Source organism: Leptidea sinapis, chromosome Z, assembly GCF_905404315.1.
Source record: "Leptidea sinapis chromosome Z, ilLepSina1.1, whole genome shotgun sequence".
Taxonomy (NCBI): domain Eukaryota; kingdom Metazoa; phylum Arthropoda; class Insecta; order Lepidoptera; family Pieridae; genus Leptidea; species Leptidea sinapis.
In genome coordinates this window covers 2,121,993-2,128,649 of record NC_066312.1, presented here as the reverse complement: position 1 = coordinate 2,128,649, position 6,657 = coordinate 2,121,993, and positions in this window count along the sequence as shown.

Sequence of the window (6,657 nt, the reverse complement as noted above, 5' to 3'; positions counted from 1 at the left end):
ATTTTTATATTACGTTGTACTTAAAAGTTTTTAGTTAATTAAGTTCATATTACAGTTACCACTACTATTTGTATAACCAAGTTGTACTCTTTGATACAATAATTCGATATAAAATATAAAATATAAAATATATATATATATATATATACTATGTGATAATATTACAGTCACTGCCAATTTTGATATATAAAACGGAAAATAACATAAATACATAATATGGATTTGACACAATTGGAGAGATGGCTCCAAATTGAAATTTTGTAAAACTTCTTTTGTAGTACTGCAATTCAAATCAAATCAAAATCACTGTATTCATATAGGTCACGGTAATGACACTTATGAATGTCAAGAAAAATATTATTTCTTATTGAATCTACCGCTACTTTGTAATGCGTTGGGCTAATGATTCTTCTCATAGTAAGAAACTAATTGGTACTCTTAAATCAAGATTTTCAAATTCAGAATTACATTTTGACAGATAACCCACGGCGTCGAATATTGTAATTATAATATATTTTACTAGTCATTACTCACTAGTACATATTTACATGTAACATAATATTTTATCGTTTCGATGTATCACAGTTAAAATCCGATGCCAACCGAACATCGAATTACATCGATTTGACTTTTCCTTTTTCTTGCCTTATTTGTGAAACATTTAAATTAGCACATACGACCATATGCATTCTATTCTCCTCTCTGTTTAACTTGACGCTGTGCTGTTTGTGAGAAAGAGATGAAGCGAATATCAAACTGATATTATTAATGGCTTTAGTTTCTTTGGTAACTATTAATTTTGTTTTATGATATAGCTCTTATTCAATTGAGACAAAATTGTATTTAAAATAAGATATTATCGTAGTCATAGTTGTTAGTATTAATAGTAGTAATGTTAGCTTTTCTCGCACAATTCGTATTTTCTAATTCAAGTTAAAAAAAATATTGTAAATTAATGATTTGCACAAAAATAATGTAAACCGAATGGTTTTTATATGTGCCACATAAAAATTAACAATTTTTTAACACACCAAAATATATATTTATTATACAAAAATCGCTGTGATTCCGTATCGTAATGCATTAATACAAAATATAAAAGTCAACATAATAATAAACTAATTAATAATAATAATAAAATTAATAATGTATTAGATATTACACTGCAACTCTACCTTAATCTAAAGTGCCAACAAAATAGCGTCGATCTGTTATACTCGCCCAAAATGTATCTCTTCTTCTTTTTGGAGTGAGGGAAAATACAATGAGACTTCACATTTTATGTCTCAAGGTGACGAGCTTGTGGTGTCGCTCAGAATTTTTGGATCTTTGAAAAATCCTGAGCGACACTACATTTTTATGGGCAGGGCGTATCAATTACCATCACCTGAACGTCCTGCTCGTCTCGTCGTAGTTGCGCTTCACCCGTGCGACCAGTTAAGCATACCTTTTTCATCGAGACATAAATAATTTGTTTGAGATGCACAAAATGAATTACTTAGAAGCAAACAGGTATCCGATATCCATATTGCTGTGTTCAATAGTTTTCGATACACCAACAAAATATAATAGTTGAAACTGTCTCTTGCAGTGTATTTAGGAACTTCGAGTGTTTGTAAATATTAGTGGTACGAATTAGTAGTAATTTTGTAGAAAACTGAAGTTTTCAAAGCTTGGAATATTACATTTTGAATAATAATTTACTTAGCTGATATAAATTAAGACGCTTTTCTTGTTTTACACTATTTACTTGGTTTTAAGATTGTAGATATGGTATTTACTTATCATATTAAGTATTATAGGTAAGTAAGCCACAATAAGGTCTCGAACCACAGTATATACAGTAGACACTTATTTTGTATGGAGAAAAAATAGTTGATAATTAGTTGATATTATAAATTATCTAAGACGTGTCGAAAAAGGTTGCGCTGTGAACATCCAATATGTAGGTACAATGCGCCAAAAGGTTATTTATACCTAGCACATTCTACATAGTTCGGTCATAAAATCTGTTATCAAAAAATGCGCCTATTTTTGTGAGGTTATATGAATCCTTAATGACACTTAGGTATGTGTATTTATTTATCTATTGAAGCCTAGGTAATAAATAAAAATATAAGACAGTGAAATCCGCTTAAGACGATTTCATAGGGCCCCTCCAACAACGCGTCTTAGTGAAGCTTATTATACGGGATAAGGAAATAAAACGTACTATATAATATTATGTGAGTATTCATTTATAAATAAAATATACAGTGTAATTTTTATTACGTAATCACTAATTTAGAAATATGCATTAGCAATTACAAGATTTTCAACATAATTTAACTTCTGCAGTGCGTCTTTGTTTTGATTTAAAGAAGCTGAAAAGCGTATTAAATAAGACAATAAAACAATAAAAAAATGATAATGCGTGGGCGATTAACTAAATCGGAGTTGTCTCCTCTTCATTGTATGTTATATGTTCTAAAAAACATGAATAAATATTTTTTATTCTAACAGTTATAAATTTGGCACTAAGGGTGACTCAGAATTATATTACATCAATTTTTTCAAGACGAAGAGGCTCTTCGTCTTCATAATTCTCACTGAGGAAGGAGCTTCTCACAAGGAGCCCTAGCTCCTTTTTGTGTGTTATTCACATTCTCAATAACATCTTCAATTCATTAAGTTTCGTAGGGTGCCACATTGTCGTCAATGGAAGAATATCCAAGCAAAACCCTGCAGTATTCAGGAGTTCTTTTTTCTGTTGTTGGCGTATTAAACGGCATGACGAATCTTAATAAGAGACTATCGTAAATTGACGTATTATACGAGAAATCGTAATAAGCGGGTTCTACTGTAATTCTATTCGAGATGGCTATCTGTGGTTTCAAAATAGGTATATTATGATGTGTCTGGCCAAAAATTTGTGGATTTATGGCCGGTTCTATGTGGAAGTTTTTAAATGTGTGTAATGTACATATTATGTAGATTATGTTAAAGTATATTATTTAATGGCATTCACCAGTGCACATGTGATTGATTCACTTCAAAAGTAGTTGTAGCATAAGCTTCGTCGGATGTTGTGTAAAATACGTAGTATAGCATCGATGGCAATTAAAATAAATTATAATAGATTTAAAACCGCGTGTACTGAAATTGACCCACCACTTACGACTATGATTCCGTTATAACTTCAAATTACTTAAAACTGTGTGGTATTCATAAACTCAGTATGCTACCGTAATAGATGAACCATGTGTGAAAGTGAGATAACTACCCTTACATAGAAACCTAGGTGTGAGAAAGAGATGGAATAGATGAAGACCATGAAACCGTTTTGAAACAATTTAGTGTCCATTAGTCTCCTGTCAAATTAGATCGCATTTTCATTTTAGTGTTTTTATCGTTGTTGTTCTGTGTTTAACGGATATTAATTAAACATATAACGGTGTCGTGTTCTGTAATAGATTGTGATGTTACGTATACTAACAATCCAATTATAGAAACATTTCACGGGTAAATACAAATTCTTCAATACCACTTTCGTGATGTTTATTTTCATATAACATTTGCACAAAAATACTAAATATTACAATTTATATACGCAGTAAACACTCTTATTTTCTTAAGATTATCATTTAAGAAAATCTGTTAGATAATAAATTATTGTATGTACGTGAATATGACGCTGTTTATCAATATTTGTCATACTTCACTAACACATCTGTAAAACTAGCACACGTGAATATTTTAAATTTAGTCTCGCTGTAATGAGGAGAGTGTTTGTCTATTACGCCAGTATAAGTTTATGGTGGTACTCGTGTTACTCTTTAGATACTACCATGGATGGGCTTATATGATACAATTAATCTGTAGTGTGTCTTTAATGTATATTATTATTCTTAATGTATTTATTATTCTGTAGTGCGACAAGACTTAAATAATAATGAGAAGTGCCATCATGGATTTTTTTGCAGTGAGATGGATGTTCGCTAGGTCCTGTGCCTTTTAGAGGGACAATGAGTGAGCGAGTCAATCAAACTTCTAACCATAAACTTAATAATATACTAGCGTATAAACGGACAAAGTGCAAGAAAGACGAACATCTCTTACGGATATGCATTAAGATACTAGATAGAAAAGTAAAGCGAATCTATTTTAACTGTAACCTATTTTGATTGACAAGTCGTTAAAAGTTAGCCAAGCTTGAAATTGGCTCTTTAGGCCGGGTTGCATCATATTAGCTGTTATAGTTAAGGTTTAAGTCTTATTTAACGTTAACGGTAACGCTGACTTTAACCTAGACTGTGGAATGTGTTGCACTATCGTATTTATTGATGACATTACATAGTACAAGATCCCACAGCTTGATTCTGCAGGTATGTGTTTTTTTTTGATAAAACTAATTTAAAATGAAAAATTGGCCGCAATTACCGAATACAAATTTTAGTATAGGTTATCAATTTTCTGATATAAATTGCACCTGTTTTAGTAAGTTTTACGTATTTAAAAGGAAATTATGTAAAGAATTAAAAAAATATGGTTTCCATCTCACAGTCAGCCGCAACATTAGGGTTGCCAGGTGTAAACAGGTATATACGTATTGTTGTTGATTATTTACAGTCACCTGTTTTTTTTTTCATTTTAATAAAAAATATTAGTTTTATATTTACTACCTATTTACGATAAAACATGGTCATAATTTTTAAATGGACATTTAAAATTACTTTAATCAAAAAAAACATACCTGAAATGCAATGCATCAAGTCTATTTCGAATATTCATTTGAAAATTTTGAAAGGTTGCTATTTAACATTAACAATAGCTTTAATAGCGGCGAAGATTGGACGGTTAGGGTGAACAGTTAAAGTTATGACAACACATTTGCTTAACTGGTACTGGAACATGTTTGTTATTGCTAAAATTAGTTCATGCAACCCAGCCGTAGTAATTTGTATATTATACCACTAATTAACGCACACATTGGCCAATTAAAATTGATTACGCATTACGGGGCTGTCGGGTCGTTTATACGCTAGTATCTATTCTTTTTAAAAAATGTATACTTTATAACGTTGCTTCTTGAAGTATAAATAAAATGGAAACCGAACGAAATTAATTCAAAATGTAAAAATTCATCAGAATATTGTACGTTCCTTCGCAGCCACTTGTATTATACGTCAAAATTAGTTCGGTGGACGCTCGCGAGTGGCGCTTCAAATAGGCACAAAACATTTGCTCTCAAACATATGGAACAGCCTGTCCAGTTGTATTTATGCAGGTCAGTGTTATAATTGCACTGCATTTTAATATGTCTTTGAAAAATAATGTGTAATAATCTTTCTTAATTAATCAGTTTCTCGAGAAAATGATTTATTACGATTTGTAGGGAGCTTAGATTAGTTTTAGATATTCATAATGATTATTACTATGGTCATCATTTAATAAATCGTACAATAAATCACACAATAATCTATGGAAATATAATAAATTTCACACTATGTTAAACTACGGCAGTAACTAAACGGCATATGATAATGGTATTTTAATTGTAAGAGAATGCTGAAACACGTGGGTGCATAATTATAATGGAATCTTATGAAAACTATGAATCACATAAATTAATCAGCCATTTTTGATGTAACTGTTTCTATGTAGTTCTCACGTATAAGTCGGCAGGTATGTAAATTATTATATAACGGAATACTTTACATGGACATAATATTTTCGTATCTATTGCTGTCATTATTAAATAAACTAAGAATTTGATTAACATTAGTAATCATCTAAGTGCATATTTTTGTATAGATGTAGTAAATGAAAGATTATATATTTTCAAACGTTCGAAAATTACATGGTAGGTAGTAACTAAGTAGTCTTAAGGTACGTGTTTTCTGAAAGCCGTATGTATGATATCGTATATTAGTCATTATAATATTTATCCATCTGTCTTATTTAATATAATAGTTGTATTTAGTTATAATCTACACAACAGTGATTTGTCACTAAGAGTTTGACATTAACCGCAATATATTTCGGTTTAGGCACCACATTACCATTGGGGGGCACCTTTGCACAGGACGCCGGCTATATTTTGGTTACCACAACGGCGTCTATTTCTGCCGTGAAGCATTAATGTATACGCATTACTGTGTTTCGGTCTGAAGGTCGCCGTAGCTAGTGAAATTACTGGGCAAATGAGACTTAAGATCTTGTCTAAAGTTGTCTGTCTTAAGATGTCTCAAGGTTACGAGCGCAATTGTAGTGCCGCTCAGAATCATTTGGTTTTCCAAGAATCTCGAGCGGCACTCAGGCAGGGCGTCTCAATTACCATCAGCTGAACGTCTCATCCCTTACTGTCATAAAAAAAAACTCGCACTGTAATATCACTGCGTAATGTCAAGTGAGCATATATCTTTAGAGTGTATTATTAACGTGACCATGTTTATAACGTGAAATGTCTTAAACTGAAACACCTATACTATGACACTGGACCGTGCCTGACTACATAAAACATGATAAAAAACGTATCCTATAGTTTAGTCGGCCTTACAATTAAACTTGGTATAAAGTTATACCTAAGAATATGCAAAATGTTTACAAATAGACATTTCGCTTATTATTTGTTTATTGGGACGTATTACATTTCCCGCATTCATTTACAAGGCTGCC